Below are 18,299 nucleotides of genomic sequence, written 5' to 3' on the forward strand. Positions count from 1 at the left end.
CAAGAAAACCGTCATTGTTGTATTAATTTGCATATACTTAATAAGTACTGAGGATACTTTTTCATATACTTCCTGGCTATTAATATTTCCCTTATAAATTGCCTAGTCATATCCTTTGTCATTTTTCTATGATAATTTTTGTCTTATTCATGTGTAGAATATTAACATTCTAGAAAATAATTCAGATATGTGTTGCAAATATCTTCTGCTAGCCTGCTCTTTGACTTTTACTTTGATTGGCCTATAGTATTGTTTGTCCTACAAAAATTTTAGGTTTTGATGTAGTCAAATTAATGTGTTTTACCTTACAGTGTATGTTAAAAAGGAAATCATAAAGGAATTAAGGAATATTTAGAAATGAATTATAATTAAAATATGTCAAATAGGTGTGACACAGCTAAAACAGAACTTAGAGGTCAGGAGATGAAAAGGTTTAAAAATAAAGAAGCCAAGTATTCAATTCATAAAGATGGACAAATCAACAAAACAAAACCAAAGAAATAGAAGGAAAGAAATAATAAAGAACAGGAAAAATGAAATAGAGCACAATAATTTTTTTTTAAAGACAGGGAGGGGGGTAGGGGAGAGGGAGAGAGAGAATCTTAAGCAGGCTCCACACCCAGTGCAGAGCCCAATGCGGGGCTCAATCTCACAACCCTGAGATCATCAACAGTCAGATGCTTAACCAACCAAGCCACCCAGGTGCCCTGAGAAGAATAATTTTAAAAAACAGTGCAGATTCACAAAACCAAAAGATGATTCTGAAAAGATTAACAAATTAGACTTCGGCAAGAGTTATCAAGAAAAGAAAGTGCAAATATAAAACAAAAAGAGAGAAGTAACCACAGATACAATAAATATAAAAATAATAAATCAGTATTATGAACAATTATATCTTAATTAAGTTTAAATGTGGATGAAGTATATAAAGAAATTGTGTAAATTATATAAAGAAAAAAAATGAGTAGTAAGTAGTAAAGAAATTAAATGTAGTACAAAACCTCCTCTCCATATTACTTAATGAAAGGTTCTAAACTTAAAGGAAAACAAAGCAAAACGATGAGCAACATGTATCTTTAAACGCAAGGAGAGTTCACGATCTGAGAATCCATCAATTAACTGGCCACATTAATAGATTAAAGAAGAAAAATTATGACCTACCAAAAAATGCAGAAAAAGCATCTGATAAGACTCCATACTTAAGTACAACTTAACACAAAAACAAAACCAAAGGCATAGATGGGAATTCTTTATATACTAAAACCTACAACAAACATTAAACTTCAAGTTGGGATACACTCCCTTCAAGATTAAGAACAAAACAGGGATGCCAATTAGTATCACTACTCTTCATCATATTGGAGTTCTTGACCAACATTATAAGAAAAGAAAAAGATGTAAGATAACCGGAAAGAAGAGAGGAGGGCGAAGTTGTACCAGCTGAAGTCCTCCGAGACCAGTAAGCTCCCAGTTGATCCACAAATGACCACAAATAGGGAGGTAAACCCAGCCCATCTCAGCAGAACCACATAGCTAACCCATAGTCTCAGGAAAATCAATAACTAGTTCTTGTTTCAAGCCAATAAATGGTGGGGGGTGGGGATTGTTATGCAACAATAGCTGACACAAGGAGTGATGGGTATCCATTACTGGGCAACTATAAAGGTAAAATGTGATGGATATCTGTGGTGGAGTATTGTGCAGCAATTAGCAGCAACATATTAGATACATACAAAGCAACATGCATGGATATTAAGAGCAGTACTTACTAAAAAAGAAAGAAACATTAAGATACATAATACCATTTATATAAATCTTAAATATATACAACAGCATATACACAATGTGTTAAAAATATGCATTAATCAAATTAAATTTGATGTTTATGAGCAAGGGAGATGTGACTTTATATAAAGAGAGGACAGAAAGGGATAAATCAATTGAAAAAATAAATAAGAGGGTGTGAAATAGGGATCTAAACCTTTCTATAAAAAGCCAACTATCTTAATATAATTTATTAAATAATCTGTCCTTTCCCACTGACTTATAAATCTATGTCTGTTACACACCAGGTATAAATACATGCTTACTCTGTTCCTGGGGTCTCTATTCTATCCTAATAAACTATCCGTCTGTAGGCTAATAACACATTTTAAATTTTTCTAGGGTCATAGGAGGGCAAGCACCCTATACTTTGTTCTTTTGCAGCATTGTCTAGACTATTTTTGGATCTTTAAGAGTTTATCAAATTCTTCCAAAAACAAGTCCTCTTGAGATTTTGACTGGAATTGTACTGAGTTTATAGATTAATTGGGGAAGAATTAACAGCTTTACCTTGTCCATCTTTCCATGTATGTTTGTGGGTTAAAGATTAAAGGAATCAAATGGTTTTGGTCTATTTCCTCTTTAGTAAGTTGTATATCCCTTCACTTATTTATGCCCTTCAATAAAGTTAAATTCTTATTTTCCTTAAGGTATTGCCTATTATTATTAAATTTATTCCTAGATACCTATTTAAGTTTTTTACTATTATGAATGGAATCTTTTTTGTTTCATTTTTATTTTTTATTTTAAAATTTTTATTATTGAAGTATAGCTGACATACAATGTTATATTAGTCTCAGGTGTAAAACATAGTGATTCAACAATTCTATACGTTACTCAGTGCTCACCAGGATAAATGTCATCATTTGTCACCAGATAATGTTTTTACAGTATTATTAACTATATTCCCTGTGCTGTACTTATCATCTTCATGACTTCTTTATTTTATAACTGGAAGACTCTACCTTTTGATTTCCTTCACCTTCTTTGCCCATCTCCCCTGCCCCCCCCGCCCCGGCAACCAACATTTTATATTTATGGATCTGTTTCTGGTTTTTATTTGTTTTGTTTTGTTTTTTAGATTCCACATATAAAAGTGAAACCATATATTTGTCTTTCTCTGACTTATTTCACTTAGCATATTATACCCCCTGAGTCCATCCATGTTGTCACAAATGGCAAGATTTCATTCTGTTTTTATGGCTGAGTAATATTCCAGTGTGTGTGTGTGTGTGTGTGTGTGTGTGTGCATACCACATCTTCTTTATGATTTTCTGATTATTGTTCTTGTATAGAGCAACCCTGATGAACCCTCTAAGCAGGTTTAAAATCTATACAGTTTCTTAAAATTTATGTGTTAATTAAACCATTTGTAAATACCAATTTTGTTTCTTCCCTTGTGATCTTCATGCCTTTTCTTTTTCTTACTTGCATTTGCTAGAACCCCCAGAAATAATGCTTTTTAGTAAAGATGACAGCTGGCATCCTGTTTCCCTATTAATCATGATATTTGCTATAAATTTTTAATATAGACGCCTTATCAAGTCCCAATTGAGATTAAGAGTCTCAGAAGATGGTGAATTTTAATAAATCCTTTTTGGATCTACTGGGATGATTATATAGGTTTTCTCTTTTAATCTATTCATGTGGCAAATTATATTAACAGATTTTCTAATAACCTTCTTTGCCTTCCTAGTATGTATTTAGTCATTATGTGTTTTTTAATAAGTGCTAGATTTATTTTATTTATTTAGAATATTTGTAGCTATGATCATACATAAATTCAGCAAGAAACTTATTTTTTTTTTTTATGCTGGGTCCATTTTAAAGTTAAGGTTTACTACCTCCATAAAATGAGTTGGAAAGCTTTCCCTCTTTTACTGTTTCCATAATAGTTTGTATATAATAGGGCTTATGTATCCCTTGAAATTTTAGTAATAGGCCTGGGTCTGATGGATTTTGACTGAGGGAATGCATATGTAAAATTAAAGAACTTAAAAGGTTGACTTGAACATTTTCTATTTCTTCTTGAGTCAGTTGTGTGTGTACACATATATATATATACACACACTTACATATACATATATAAAAATATATACATATATATAATTTTAATTGTCCATAGGTTTTCAAATTCCTTGGCAATAGGTTGTTCATAGTATTTTCTTATGATTTTCAAACTCTATTCTATTGGTTATATTTTTTGTTCTTCATAGTGCTCATTTTTCTTTGATCCGTCTTTACAGAGGTTCATCTATTTTTTAAACTTTAAGGTTTTATTATCTATTTTCTTTTCTATTTCATTAATATTTACTTTTTTATCTTTATAAATTCTTTTATTCTACTTAACTTGGATTTATTCTGTTGATCCTTTATTACCATCTAGATGAACATATGCTCATTATATCAATCTTTCATATTTTCTAATAAATGCATTTAGAGCTACTAAATTTTCCAGTGGGTTCTACTTAAATCACATCTCAAATTTTTATATGCAATGTTTTCATTGTTATTTAGTTGCAAATATTTTATAATTTTCATTTTCTCTTCCATTAGTGAGCCAATATAAAGTATTTTGATTTTCACCTCATTGTTGATTTCTAATTTTATTGTATTATGATGAAATGATATATTTTGAATGACACAGATTTTCTGGACATCGTTGAGATTCCTCTATGACCTAGTACACAGTTAAAAGCTGACCTATATATAACTGAAAAAAGTGCACAGGGTTGTATTTTATTAGGTTAGGTACAATGTTCTATATATCTCTAGTTTATGAAGTTTGTCAGTGCTGTGGTTCAATTCTTTGATCCCATTTTTAATTTTTTATCTGCTTCATTTTTCAATTTTGGCAGAGGTGTGTTAAAGTCTCATTGTTTTGTAGGCATGTCCACTACTCCTTGCAATTTTAAAAGTTTTTGCTTTAAATGATATTTCAAGGCTATGTTGTTAGATGCATATAAGATGATGATGATTATATTTTCTGGGTTGTTCCTTTTAGCAGTTTGAAGAGTCTCTGTCCCAATTAAAAATTTTTACCCTAAATTCTATTTTATTGAACCAGCTTCCTTTGGTTAGTATTTTTCAGAAGAATATATTGCTGTATCCTTTTTATATCATTTTGTTTTGTATATCTGTTAAAAATAACACAGACTCATGTTAAGATCACAACAGATTATTTTAATATAATTTCTGGTCTTGGACTTATTTCTACTATCTTGATTTATGATTTGTAGTTCCATTTTTTTCTCCTTTGTTGCCTTGTGTTGGATTGGTCAAGTTTAGTTTATTCCCTACCCCCAACTTAGTATTTTGGAAGCTATCCCTTCCATTTCTATTATTTTAGTATGTTCTAGTTGCTTAAAATAAATGTCCTTTTCACTTCTCATCTTCTCCAGATCACATTTCACACAGTTCCTAACTATTTTATTCAAGGGCCACCACAATCTAGTTCCACTCTATCTTTCTAGCCTTACCTCTCTCTACCATATACCTCTACAAAGCCTAATCTCTAGTTAAACTATATTGCTTGTCAATCTCTAAATAAAATACAAAATTCCTGGCATTCTGTCCTGGTTCATGACATCTTCTCATTCACTCACTTATTCAATCAACAAATAATTTATTGAAAACTTATTTGGTGCCTAGCTCTGACCAATACCAGTAAATGCAAAGGATAAGGTCTCTGATTTTATAAAGCATCATGTGGAAACATTAAATAAACACAAATAGAAGAGAACATCATGAATACATGAATTCAGGTAAGTTAACTGATGGTAACTGGCTCCCATCTTCCACTCTACCCTCAAACAACCGTCACTGGAATACACAACTACCCACCAGGTGGCACCAAACCACAGCCGGACCTTAAGGCTGATTGGGATGTCTTAGCCTGAGTCCTGGAACCCCTTCCACACACATCTTCCTCCATACCATTATCTCGGGTCATTTTATTAAACTCATAATGCCATATTATGTGATCTGAGGTTTTTGGAATTATTTACCACCTCATCGTGGGAGTTTACTATATCACAAGTTGTAGGTGCTAACCAAAAAAGAAAAATGGGGGGCTAAGACAAAAAGAACAGAACAGTTCTAATTGAGATTGATGAGTAATGGCTAAAGGCAATCTCTCTCTGAGAAAGTGACATTTAAATTGAGATCTAAAGGATGACCAAGAGTAAGAAACTGAAAGACTGGGAAGCAAACAGTATATGTAAGCACCCTGTGAAGTTAAAGTTTGGATTCATGGAAATGGAAAAAGACAACAGTGGTGTGTGTGTGTGTGTGTGTGTGTGCGCGTGTGTGTGTGTGTATACTGGGGTGAGAGGGGTGGTATATAATTCATCAGAGTATAATCTTCAGAGATTGGACTCTGGAGCCCTACTTACCCTCTGAATTTAAATCCTTGCCCCATCACTTAAATGCTCCACCACTTAAATAGCTGTCTAGCCTTGGAAAAGTTATTCAGCCTAGGGTTGTTAAAAGAATATTAAAATATTAATATGTGGAGCCCTAGGAACTATTCCTAGCAATATAGTAAAGAAATTTCAAATGTTAGGGTTTTGTTTTTGTAGCTATTATTGTTATTGTTTCTAGGTGAGTGAGAGGAACCAAATTATTCAGTGTCTTGAAGGCCATTTTAAAAATTCTGAATATTATCCTAAGTGTAATTAGAATCCACTGAAAGGTTTTAGGGAAGGGAGTGTAATGATTAACTTTATAAATATATTTTTTAAGTCACTTTGGTTACTAGGTAAAGCATAGATTGCTTAGAGTGAAAGGGAGAAAGGCCAAGAATGAAAACAAGAAGTTAGAAGGCCAATGGCCATGATAGTAACTCTATAATAAAAAATAACTACAGATTGGTCAAGGCTAGCAGCAATGAAGATGGAAAGAAATGGGAAGATTCAAGATATATTCTGGAGGTAAAACTGACATGTTTTGGTATTGGACTAGGAGAAGGTATAAATGATGACTTCTTAACCAGAAAATCCTTTGCTACTGGACAAAGATTCTTTGTCTACCAAATTCTACTTAGGCTCCTGAACCTTCTCCTACCTCCTTCTGCATACTTCCTTGTAAAATCCCATTTTAGCAAGAACTCTGCTAAGTCAGTTTAGCTAGTCAGTTTAGAATCCCCCATCCTCTCTATCTGCTCACTCTCGGTATTTGATAGGGTTCCTCATCCTCCCCCATCCCCCAAGTGATGTCTGATCATCCTGGTCTGTCTTCAGCAAGAATCTGTTTAGCCATAAACCCCACCCCTCGGTTCCTGATATTTCCTCTGAGTAATTTTCCATCCGCTGACCCCCATCCTGATCCTCGGCTATAAATTCCCACTTGCATATGCTGTATTCGGAGTTGAGCCCACTCTCTCTCCCTCACTGCAAAATCCCATCATAGTGGTCTCTATCCCTATCACAATAGTTCCCTCTTGAATAAAGTCTTCCTTACCATGCTTTAAGAGTGTCATTGAATTTTTTTTCTGTAACACTTTTCAAATGAAATTTTATTCTCCCAGGCTCAGGTAAATTATGAACTTTCCATTACAATAGCTAATAGCTCTCTCCCCCTCATTCTCACAACACTGATTTTTTTGATCCTTAGGTTATAAAAAGTTGTTTTCTTACATATTTTCCCCAATAAAGAGCAAGCTCCTTTACAGTTATGGTCATATCTAATTTTTTGTTCTAGCCCCCCCCCACACACACAAATGCTCTGCGTACCACAGGCAGTCTCAGGTAACCCCACAAATGGTCTCAGAGCCAGGGCAACTCCTTATACTCTTTTACTTCCTTCCTTTTAAGAAGTATAAGAATTCAGCCTGCTCTCTTCTCCTTTCGGCTATTCATTCTATCTTTTGGAATTCTGTTTCCCCCAAGACTAGTTGCAGAATTAAACTAATCTCTCATTAGCCTCCCTATTTTGGGGGGCCCCCAAAAACAAGTATACAGGGAGGCTTTCTGTTAAAGTGCTTGCTATTAATTACTATTGAAAAACAGAAGGTGACAAAGTTAAAGTAGGGTTTTATGATCTTTATGGTTTCAAATCTATAGTTCTTGACTCCCTTTGTGAGATGGCAAGCTGAATGCACCGGCTTCTACCCTTGACTTTTATTCCCAAGAGTGAGTTTCCCAAAAGTTCTTTCTTTTTTTGTGGAGGCTTCTCCTCCCAGAAAATAGGACTGCAGATGAAACCCAAACATAGTAATTGGTGTCTTCTTGTCTCTGAGGGCCTCCTAAATAGGCAGGTAATGGTAGCAAAGAAATTAAAAACAAATGTGATTCTGCCAACCTCATTTTTTTCAAACTAAGTAGCTAAAACTTAATGTTGTAAGTCCAAATAGATGTTATGTGTAGAACAATGTCTCTAGAGAAGAAGGGAAAAAAAACAAGGATTTTCAAGTTTGTTCAGGAAAGCAAATGTCAAAAAGAGATCAGCACCTTTTGATTTATTTTTCCTCTTGGACCAAATCCTTGACTTCCTCTTGAATTTTTTCATTCTAACTTATTATTCTAAATATTTATTTGCTGGGAATTAAGTAGCGGAAAAAAGGTGATATAGAAGAAAAAGGATTCAGACTTTCCTAAAAGTCTTGTCAAATGTCATGTACAATAAGAAGTACCTTTTTGCTAACTAAGTTAGAGACATAATTCTTTTCTTTTTGATGTAAAACTTTCTAGAGTGATCTTCTGTAAGGTCACCTAGTATTAAGAAAATGTCTCCCACGTTCTGGCTAACAAAGAACTCATTTTGTTCAAATATATTCTTAAAAAATAAGTAATAATAATAATAAAATAATAAATAAGTTATCCTGGAAGATAACTATTATCACCACCCTCTAATATAAAATATATGAAAAATATTTTCAGTTAAATTTTAAAATTGTTCATTCAAGTAGCATAGTATCTTGGCTGATTTACAAAGTGAAAAGAGGGGCACCTGGGTAGCTCAGTCGATTAGGCAACCAACTCTTGGTTTCTGCTCAGGTCATGATTTCACAGGTAGTGAGATCCAGCCCCGCATGGGGTTCCTCGCACAGCAGGCAGTCTGCTTGAAAGATCCTCCCCCTCTGCCCCCCCCACTCGCTCAAGCTCTCTCTCTCTCTCTCAAATAAATAAATAAACCTTTAAAAAACAAAGTGAAAAGAAATCAAACATCCAATTGTGATCAAACACTGACCTTAAACTAGGAGAATATGGGTTATTTGTTATAAAAACTGGCACTCTGTCTTAATAATGCCTAAGTGAGGGGGCGCCTGGGTGGGTCAGTCGTTAAGTGTCTGCCTTTGGCTCAGGTCTCGGGCCCCGTGTCGGGCTCCCTCTGTGGGAAGCCTGCTTCCCCTCTCCCACTCCCCCTGCTTGGGTTCCCTCTCGCACTGTGTCTCTCTCAAATAAATAAATAAAATCTTAAAAAAAAAAATGCCTAAGTGAAAGAGAGGAAATGGGTTACATTCTTTCTTCCCTAATATACTCAATGAAAAAAATTATAGAAACATAAAAAATTTTAAAAATAACATTAGCCCTATCTCATTTCCTAATCTCCACTCCCAAGTTGTAATTAAGCATTGTAAACAGGTTGTGTTTTTTGCACTTTCCTGATTTTTTTGTGAATGGGAAAAAGAAGTCACTCATGAGTTTCTTTTTTTTTTTTTTTAAGATTTTATTTATTTATTTGACAGAGAGAGACACAGCGAGAGAGGGAACACAAGCAGGGGGAGTGGGAGAGGGAGAAGCAGGCTTCCCGCCGAGCAGGGAGCCCGATGTGGGGCTCGATCCCAGGACTCGGGGATCATGACCTGAGCTGTAGGCAGACGCTTAATGACTGAGCCAACCAGCGCCCCACTCATGAGTTTCATGGTACTGTTTCCACACATAAAAAAATTAAAATGGTGACATTTAGAAATGCTTAATTCCATTTGACTTCCTCCTCTGTCCCTAAACCCAGAGGCCTTAACTGTCAACTATGCCCTTATGATGAAATTTAAAATGACCCACCACATAGCAATAATGCAATCTGGAACCTTTAAGTTAGCTACCATACTTGGCAGTTCTTTGTCTTTCCTCACCTTTCCCCAACCATCCCTACTCCATAGTATTATTTCCTTGAATGCTTGTTTTTCTCAATTTAGTTGGTAAGCTTCTTTGAGGCCAGGCCCCATGTTTTAGTCAACTTTGAATCACTTATTCCCTAGGAGCCATGATGCTGTTTGTTCAAGTACTTTGTACATGATAGATGTTAAGTTTACCAGTATTGCAACTGTACTTAGTAACTGTCACATGAAGGAGGAAGAGGGAGAATTTATCTGCTGCTTCAAATTTTGAAAAGAAATGGTCTTGGCTTAACTGCAAATATTAACTCTAAAGAACAATTTCAGGAGGTGTTAATTTATGTGATATGATTTGTGACAGAACAATTTTACAATATGGCATATTTATATGCTTTCTCTGCTAGATTCTAAGCACTATGAATGTAGGTACGTTGCCTGTCTTGTGTACCCCTCCAGCCCATGCCTAAAATAGTGCTTGGCATATAGTAGATGCACAGTGAATATTTACTGATGAATTAATTAATAGTAATTCATTACATCATCTCATATAAACCTAAAAGAATTTTAGTATCTTTTCACCCCCGATAACAATCTTTTGTGATGGGTATAACACAATATCATAAAAAGCTACTGTATTAACTGGGTTTTCCTGATGGCAGAAGCTCTCTTTCAGTGCTGTCATTCCCAACAGTCTAGATAATGGTTCTCAAAGTATGATCCCTGGGCCAACGGCATCAGCATCAGCATCACCTGGGGACTTGTTAAAAATGTAAATTTTCAAGTCCCATTCCAGATCCACTGGATCAGAAGTTCTGGAGGTGGGGTGAGCAATCTGTATTTTAACAAGTGCTCCAGATGATTCTGATGTATGGTCAAGTTTGAGAACCACTGGCCACAGAAATTTTTGTCATGGAAATAGGGGGATCTCAAAACACAAACAGGTCATAAAATATTAAATGAGGGTTTAAAGAAATATACTAAATGTTCATATATCAGAGTGTCTTAGGATAAATTAAATTAGGTCAATCAATTGAGGGACATAAAAAATTACCACTACATAGTTGAGGGCCTTTTTTTTTTTTTCCTTAGCAGGGATCATAAAAGTATATTCAATAAGCAACATTTAAAATGGCTTTCAGATCCCTACTATGAGTTATTAGGAAGAAAAGAATAGCAGTAGGGCAGAATATAGAGCAGGAAAGTATGAGAAAAAGGTGGATGACAGCTAAAAGAATATATGGATGAGACCTAGAAAAACTATTTTTTAGATTCTAATTGAAATTAAGCACTTTAATTTTAAATAAAGGCATAAATCACAGTAGTTTTGGCAATACTATGACCTCATAACCAACAGAAATCATAAATATTTTCATATTATAGTTGTTACAGATACCTCAAAATATAATTTATGGTCACCACTACTATGAAATTATAGGCATAAATTAGATCTGCCACTAGCTCTCATTACTAAAGGCATTATTAAAGAAGCATATGCATTAATACATCACAATTAAAAATAGCCTAAAAGCTACGTTTCAATGTATTTCGTTCCTCTGTAATCCTAGATATTGTATGTTACATATTTACAAAAATTGTTGTGAGAAGGTCCACAGGCTGAATTCACCATATGATCAAAGAGGCCCATGACACAAAAAGATGAAAAAACTACGAAAGTTCATAGTTGTGTTGAAAATGTTCTTGACCTCCTTTAAATGATGACCTTTCATGAACCTAAGAAAACTCATAGGCCTCTTTCCCAGTTTATAAATGGGCATGGAGGATGCATAAGGGACAATGACTCCTTCTCTTGAAACAGAATTGTACCAAGGCACCCAGCTTTGAATTCTGAAAAGAAAAGCTAGCTGTGCAACTATAATTTTTAATCTCTATAATTTCTAGCTTAGTTTGGGCAATGGGCATACCTAGAGCTCAGATCTACAGAGGCAGACAATTTAGTGGAAGGTGAGTAAAAATAGTTGACTAGCTATTAGGGAGCTCTGAATGAGAAGCTAAGGAGTTCAGATTTTATTTTAGGTAATGCTTTGTTTGTCTTGTTTCACTTTTCATTTACAGCACTATTTGGGAAAAAACTAAATTTGTGTAAGAAACATACTTTGTTTAAAACTCTTAAAAGGCTTCCCATTGCCCTTTAGATACGGCCCAACAAACAGACACAAATCTTACAAGGTCCTCAGCAGTAAGAGTTTTTTACCTCTTTAGCTTCATTTTAATCCCCTTTCCTTTTCATAATCCATATTCTAGCCATACTGAATTCCCTTCTACAACTCAAATAGGCCATGTTCTCCTTCCTCCAGATTTCCAACCATGCTACACTCTGCCTGGCTAATTACTTCAAACCCTTCAAATCTGTTCAAATGTTACTTCCTCAGGGAGGCATTTTCTGTCCTCCTAGGCATTCCCCAGCTGTATACTCCCTAAACCTTTCATTAATCCTATCATAATGCTCATCACATTTGATTATAATAACGTGTTTAATTGTTCATTTCTCCACATAGCTGAAAGCTGGTGAGAGCAAAGACAGGGTCTTGTTTACCCCAAGACACTCGGCTCTGAGCCTGACATGCTGCAGCCCTCAGTAAAAGCTGGTAGAGGATGAATGGATGGATAATTTGCCTAGAAATGTATTTTAAAGCATTCCTACATTTAAGAACCTTCAGCTATCCCTACTTGGCAACATTTATAACCTTGTGTGCTCATTTATAATTCTATATAACCCAAATTTGCCCTCTCCTCTAAATGAATAAAAATTTGGGGCGCCTGGGTTGGCTCAGTAGGTTGGGCATCTATCTGCCTTTGGCTCAGGTTGTGATCCCAGGGCCCTGGGATGGAGTCCCATGTCCAGCTCCTTGCTCAGTGGGGAGCCTGCTTCTCCCTCTCCCTCGGCTGTTCCCCCTGCTTGTGCTCTCTCTCTCTCTCTGTCAAATAAATAAATAAATTCTTTAAAAAAGATAAATGAATAAAAATTTATTATTTAGACACATTGTTATAGAGTGAAACTGAAAGTTAACTAGTGTTTTAAAAACTAAAAAGTCTGGGGCGTCTGGGTGGCTCAGCTGGTTGAGCAACCAACACTTAATTTTGGCTCAGGTTGTGATTTCAGGGTCATGAGACTGAGATTCTCTCTCTCTCTCCCTCTCCCTCTGCCCCTCCCCCTGCTCAAGTGCAAGTGCTCTCTCTCTCTCTCTCTTAAATAAATAAATAAAATCTTTTTAAAAATAAATAAAAATAAAAACTAAAAGTCTGAGCGCAAAGGAATGAGTGCTATAGTTTCCAAAAGCAAACACCCTTTATTGATCTGTTCTCTAGATATACTTATCTTTCTTTATATACAAAATATGATTCTTAAAGCATATAAATACCATTTAAAATCATTCCTTTTCATTTCTGCTTTATTAACTGACAGGGTAGTTCTTTACTTTTGGCCTCCATCTTTTTCCTTCACATAACAATCTGTAAAACATATATTCAAGTGCACTAAAAATCAGTGGCTATTTTAAAGGGTCCTTAAAGGATCCTGTTTTAAAATTATAGTTTAGGAAGCAGAAGCTTCATTTCATTTTCTTTTTGGATCACAAAATCTGATTAAAAAGTAACAATTATGATAAAACACTATTGACTGAAGTAATGTGTCATATTAAAACACCTTTCATCTTCTATATTCTTCATAATTTAATACCTTATAGTTACTTTGCATACTTTTAAACAACAAAGTTAAATGATTTTTCACTTTAACACCCTCTATTAAGAGACAGTAAAGAATTTAGAGACCATACTCAGCATATATATGGACTTCCACAACCACAACTCACCTCCATTTTTTATAAACCTGATATTTTAATGTCCAATTCCCAGTAAATACGAATTTCAGGAAGATTCATAATTGCATGACACCATATTTCATTAATTCTAAGATGTACTTTTTTTCACATTTTAACATCTCTGAAATCAGGATGTATCTTACAATTGATGGTATCCTAAAATTTATAATTGGCAGCATTTCTTTCTTTTAGTGGTCTAAAAATGTTTCTTACAATAGGTGGTATCTTAGGCTAAATGAAATATAGTTATTAAAATATTAAAAACTTTTCTCTAATAATGCTTTCTAACTCATCTAAATCACAATACAATTATAATTCAAACAGTTCTAGAATCAAAACTAACTGAACTTAAGATTCACATTTTACCTTTTTAGAAAACTAGTGACTAGGCTAAACTCAAAAAAATAGATAATTAAAAGAAAACACTTCTTTAAAAAAATGTAGGAAAAAGTCTAGATTTCAGAAGCAGAAATAACAGAAAGAGAAGGAAAGAAAAAGACTTGAAGATGTTCAGTCAGTAGTAGCTTCCAAGGAAGTAGAGGCATGAAATAGCCCTAGAGCTTAATCTATAAAAAGAAACAAATATTAGGAACATGGCAGGGGTTAGCAGAGATAACAAATTGTTTAGGAGGAAAGATACTGTTATATTATTTCTCCCTCCTAAAGGAGGAATCGTTGTCACCCTTTAAACAAAAATATGGTATAGGTAGTTGAAATAATTGTAATTAAATGTAAAATTGTAAACATTCTTAGTAAATTAAAAACCAACCTACCAGCATTGTCTTCCTTCTGGCTCAATCTGTTTCACCTTCAGGTAATCCTAGGATAGGGGCTCCTTTTCAGATCCCCAGTTTTTCATGTCGATCTTCTACCTCCCTGTGGCAACAATATTTTCTAATTAAAAGAGTCCTTTTGTGCCACAGGGAGGATTTCTGATGGTATAACAAATACAAAAGTTATCACAGCTCATCATGAAGTCAACTTAGTCTTGAGATTTTTCAAGAAAGAAATTTGGCTCCTGAATTTATTTTTCAAGACAGAAATCTGGTTTTATTTTTTTAAACTGCCCTTTAAAAAGCTAAACTTTCATTTACTTAAAAAAAAAAAAGCAGTGCTTTCTTGTTGAATTATGTAAAAATTCTTATCATTTGTCTATCTTTTCAACTAATCTCTAAACACAATTTTGTTGATCACAAAAAGAAACTAAGTTTTCTTGATCATTTCTTTAACTACTAACACCAAATTTTTATGTTTTGATACCTGGCGAAAAACCAAAGTCCTACTCCTAATGATCAGAAGAGAGAAGTAGAAAGCAAACAGACTGCTTTCAGCCAATGTCTCTTAGTAAAGACTAATAAATCTACTTGTATTACATAACATAATGTTAATTTTGCTTAAAATGTACATTTTAAAAAGGCCAGCAAGAAATACAAAAAGCAATACTTGCTGTTCCCTTGCTGGTAAGGGATTATGAGTAATTTTCACTGTTTTTCTTTGTAATACTTCCCAATTTCTCCAATGAGCATGTGTTGCTTTTATTATAAGAAAAAAATCAAATTTAGGTGTAAGCACGAATGATTAAAACCTACTGTGACGGGTGCCTGGGTGGCTCAGTCGTTAAGCACCTGCCTTCGGCTCAGGTCATGATCCCAGGGTCCTGGGATCGAGGCCCGCATCGGGCTCCCTGCTGGGCGGGAGGCCTGTTTCTCCCTCTCCCACTCCCACTGCTTATATTCCCTCTCTCGCTGTCTCTCTCTCTGTCAAATAAATAAATGGATCTTTAAAAAAAAAAAACCTACTGTGACTTTAAGGTGAAGTTAATATAATATGACAACATTATGGCGCTGATATATTTTGGATGCCCATATTTATGTTTTTGGATGACTACCCTTTTATATTTTAAATAACCCTAAGGTATTCAATGTTTAGCATATTAACAAAAAAGAAAATATATTTAAGATTTTACACAGATGGTTCTTGATTATACTGCAATACTGAGGCAAAACTCAATCTGTATTCCCTAACTGTTAGGTGTTAAACACTATTATTATATACTATATTCAACAAAACTAAAAAGTATGGTCCCTGTCTTCGAGAGACATATATCCAGTTTGAAAACAAAAGGAGTATGAATACACACAAGAACAGTATAAGAAAGTACATGATCAAGTGCCTTAGTCCAGATGGTCTACCAGAGGATCAGGAAAGGGAGCGTTTAATGTAGACCATAATCACTGTGGAAAGTTTAGTGTAGTTGGGCCTTAAAAAAATGGATAATACCTAATCACAGTCTTGATAGAAAACTGTATTTGAGCAAAAGCTCAGAAGATAAGAAGGCCAGATTAGGAAGGATCTACTTCTGGATGATTCTGTGAGTCTGAATTTGGCAGAGGAGTGGCTTTTGAAATCTGATAAAGAGCTTCAGGAGAATGATGAATGTAGGTGCGAAAGCACAGTAAGTTAAGGAAGGAATGACAAGGAAAAAGTACAGAATGAAGGTATAGAGCATTTGTTTTTTTTAAAAAGTGGAAGTGAAAGGAAAGAGAAAAATACAACAGAGAAGTAAACAAATGTTCTGTTTTAATGTATAAAAGACCTTCTCCATATTTGAAGGCATAAGGAAAGGTTCTAATAAAATTAAGGGAATACTTATGGAGCACTTACTACATCACAAGCACTGTGCTTTATATATTTATTTTATGTAGTCCTCACGACCTTGAATTACTAGTTTATGACAGTGAAACAGACTCTCAAAAACTTAAACACTGATAGGTAAGTAATAAAGTAGGAATCTGAAACCACGACTAACTAACCATCAATATTCTTCCCTTTTCTACTAAAGAGAACTACTTAAAAGTCTTTAAAAAGAAAAAACGTTAACCTCAAGAATAGGATTTTCTATCATATTTGATCACTCTTGGCTTTTCTTCATGTTCCTCAAAATGTAAATATTCCTTAAGGTTAATTCCTTAATTCTGTGTCCCTTGTTCTTGATCACAGAGAGTCAAACACAGAATTTAATTATCTTCTCCCTTGGAGAAATCTCTCAAATACCTTTCCTTTTGGAGATTCCATTTATTACCACGGCATCAATGACTATGATTTCCAAAACAGTCTCTCCTTGACCTTTCCTTACTAAACTTCACTTGTACTAGATATCTTCCATTTGCCCCTCCAGATCTATTCTTTACCTTTCCTGATGCTGCTCTCTGTCCCAGAAGGCTGACTTCAACAGGACTCCTATTGCTTTAAATTGCATTGGGTCAATGGAGAGCCTTGGCAGGGCATTAGAGGGAAGAAGGAGAAGAAAATCAGAGTAACCCCTGGCTCCCTCTCTGTGGCATCACCCTCAAGCCAGCTGCATCCTTTGATCAAAGGTCCCAGATTCTCCCAAGGTGACCCTCTCTTCTTCTAGGTTCCAGCAACCATTCCCTCCCTTGGGGCCTCAGGCCAAAGGACAGAAACAGCTCTGCTACTGCCACTTCTGGCCTACTGCCCTATTTCTTATGATCACACTACACTTGCCCATATATTTATAACTAGTCATTTTGTAAAACATTTTTTAAATTATCCTAATTTGAGTATGACATCTCCTTTGTTTTGGGACCCTGGCTATGTATTTGTGCATCTTTAAATACCTAAATATTTCTCCTTAGATGCTCTGCTTCAACTCAAAATCAACACACCTACTACCAAACATATCTGTTTCCCAAAAGAGTCTTGCCTTCCTCAAATCCCTATATGATACTTATGGCCATCACTTAAGGCCAAAAAACTTAGTGTCTTACCTAACTACGCCTCTCCCCCTAATTTGTCATGTCAAGTATATATAGTAGCATATAGAGCATATATAGTAGCATTGCTTATATAAGCCCCTTCTGCTCCCATCGCTTCTACTTTGTTTTGCTCAAGTCACCTCTTAACCCATCCTACAACAGCTAGTCGTCCTGCTTCATCCCTTCTCCTACAATCATCCGCTATCTCCTGAGATACTAATTACATGGTACTTTCTACTCAAAACCTTCTAAATCTTTTTGCTTCTTACATGCCTAATCATTAATTCTTGGGTTCAAATCATAATCTAGTCACAACTCCTAATGGAACCCCGTCATGGTCTCATTTACTCAGTATCCTCTAAACACGCCTTGAACTTCAATATTCCACCCATTATTAATTATATTTCCCTCAGCTACAGTGCCTTTCACTCACCTCCTATCTGCCCATCCAAATCCTACCATCTGTCCTCCTTCCTTACTTTCTCTAAACATTCCCTAATCCTGTAAACTGAACTTTCTTCTCCTAAAAATTTCTTTGAATTTGTAAGTAGCACCCTATTGATTCTATACTGCTTTATATTTTCAATATAATATATATTATATATAAGTAAATTATTAACCCCTTGAGGGAAAGAAACATGTTGAAAACAGTGCCCTTGCACATAAGAAATGCAAACTATCACTGACATCATAAATTAAAGTGGAAGTTTAAGAGGATAAATATAGTAAGTTAAGGTGCAAGATGAAGAAGCAGATCCTAAATAGCTCAATCTTCTCAGCTAAGCCTTAAAAGATTTCTATCAA

At 34.8% G+C, this 18,299-nt stretch overlaps 1 protein-coding gene across 4 annotated transcripts in view; it reads right to left on the reverse strand.

The window, feature by feature from the left end:
• Positions 1–18,299, reverse strand: part of ELF2 (E74 like ETS transcription factor 2) — a 109,998-nt gene that overhangs the window by 32,974 nt on the left and 58,725 nt on the right. Inside the window, exon 2 of one of the 4 annotated variants that reach the window (XM_032412868.1) lies at positions 14,493–14,595. The exons of 2 other annotated variants lie outside the window; for them this stretch is intronic. The gene's annotated coding sequence lies outside the window, so the exon portion shown is untranslated. Of the gene's footprint in view, positions 1–14,492; positions 14,652–18,299 lie in introns of all 4 variants that reach the window. One more of the 4 variants, XM_032412869.1, reaches the window with a different exon arrangement.

The sequence above is a fragment of the Phoca vitulina genome, unplaced genomic scaffold (genome assembly GCF_004348235.1).
Source record: "Phoca vitulina isolate PV1807 unplaced genomic scaffold, GSC_HSeal_1.0 scaffold14, whole genome shotgun sequence".
In the NCBI taxonomy this organism is placed as follows: Eukaryota; Metazoa; Chordata; class Mammalia; order Carnivora; family Phocidae; genus Phoca; species Phoca vitulina.